This window comes from Atta colombica, unplaced genomic scaffold (genome assembly GCF_001594045.1).
Source record: "Atta colombica isolate Treedump-2 unplaced genomic scaffold, Acol1.0 scaffold45, whole genome shotgun sequence".
NCBI classification, from domain to species: domain Eukaryota; kingdom Metazoa; phylum Arthropoda; class Insecta; order Hymenoptera; family Formicidae; genus Atta; species Atta colombica.
Genome location: NW_017259534.1, coordinates 945,522 through 947,861, shown reverse-complemented (window position 1 = coordinate 947,861; position 2,340 = coordinate 945,522).

The window sequence follows — 2,340 nt, the reverse complement described above, 5'->3', positions numbered from 1 at the left end:
TATAATACATATAGGTATATTTATTGAGTATAAACACGGATCATGTGAATAATAATTAGCGTTAATAATGCTCGAATCTGCGTGTATATTATTACGAAGAATGAAGCATAGATAGAATAAATAGAACAAATCTGTATGTATACATATATATCTATATGTGTATATATGACGTATATATAACAATATATGCACGTATATACTTGTACGTGCGGAACATATTGATATTAATATTATTATTAGTACACTATTACGTATCAGTACGTAAGACACACCTACGATACGAAATAAACGGAAAAATCTCGAATTATGTTTTGCCTCTCTTTCACATCCCGCCACTCCATTTGCAACACACGCATCACCGTTTTGTTTGCACGGCCGTGCACTTACGAAAGTATTATCAGTGAAAACCCGTCGAATGTTTATTGCTTGCCGCTCGTGCGACGTTTCATGTTTGGACGCGAAATATGTTTTTATATTTGTACTTATTGGCGGAACTACCGGCGGAAATATTGATGACCGCGTTGTGAAAATAAGCTAAGTAGACGTGAAAATAACTCGATGTTTAATTGTTGCTTGCATCCCGGCGGCCGACCATCATCCATCGTTGCAATTTTGCTCAAGAGCATTATTCGCGCGTTTATCGTTTTATATTCACATTTATATTTATTATTTAATAATTTATTGTACTTACACGTTTTGAAAAACAAATATTTAAAAAAATGTAGGAAACTTAATCGTGTATCAACGAAATATGGATTGTTATGAGTTTATACATGCTGACGTACTAATATTTAAGAACAGAACAAAATTGGAAAAAAAGTTCAAATGAGACTCAATTCATTCGCGTAATTCGCGTATATTCGTAAAGTCGACACCGTTTTTTTCTTTATTGAATCTCCACGATATTCTTTTCTGCAAGATTTTTTTGTAATATCTTGTTGAAAATAACATTATTACTTGCATATCGCTATATATTTTCCAACACATAATTCTACATAATTAATTTCTCACATTAATCCCCTGTTTATATTCTTCGTGATAAACGAGCGGTCCAGACATTTCCGCGTAAAATCCGAGCGAAATTGTTGACGATGAAAATGATAGAGCTAAATTTCGCGGAATCCTCGATAGATTAATGTCACGTCTCATAAGTAACACGAGAGCGGAAACGTTTATGCCGCTTCAGCATCCACCAAATCGAATCGACATTCCATCTTTTCCGCAGGATTTACGATCGCACGAATCTACGCATCGCGCATCCGCTCGTTCCCAATCTGTATTAGTCGACTATTAATTTTAGTAACGATCCGAGAATCCGTTATCCCGGCGAGGACGCATTATAGCTGACCGAATTAAAGCCCTAGATTTACAAGAGTAGCTTAAATGATCGTCAAGTTTGATCCGACAATCATATCTAACTATATTATATTAAAAAATTACTAAGCACTTATTGAATGATAGACTAATTAGATAAATAATTGCAGTCGAAATAAGGAAAGCAATAGATGCAAGACATTTGTGTCATGTAAAAAATTTAAAGGAGTGCAAAAATGGCAATGTAATTTTTTACATATCTTAATTCGTTACTAATGATGATTTTGATTTACGGTCTACTTGTTGCTACAAATATAGAATCAGTTCCTATTTTAGATGTTATGAAACTAATTTATGATTATTCTTTAACCAAACCAAAGTTAGAAGTAGTCGCAAGAATATTTTTAACTATTCTAGTAAAATAGTTTCATGTGAAAGAAATTTTAGTAAATTGAAGTTAATAAAAAATTATTTAAGAATGTCACTCAAATCAGGGAAAATAATCAAATATAAATATTCTTTTAATTGAAAATGATATATATACATAAGGGTATATATTTTGATAGAATAATTAATACAATTGATATAATAATTTCGCAACTATTGAAGCACGAAAAATATTAGGTATGATTTTAATAATTATATTTCGTTTGTAACATATATATGTAAATCTATATGTTTATAATGTACAACTGCTCTCCTGTATACACGTGATTCTATTAAATTAATATTAATATATTACTATTAATTAATATTATTTCTTATTATATTTTACATGTCATAAAGAAATATTTTTTAAAGAGCGTATTTTTTTTTCTCGGGTGCTGAAATTTCTGGTCTCGGCTCTGATGTCGGCATTCTCCAGATAAAAGCAATGCACTACTCTTGTAAATTTAAAGCTCTAGGATACACAGTTGCCACTTTTCAGTTAGTATTCTATTCTCCCATTGGAAATCTCGAGCATTATCCCATCGAAAATTGATAAATTTGTATTGCTTTCTAATGCGTTTTCTAAAAAAAAAAAGA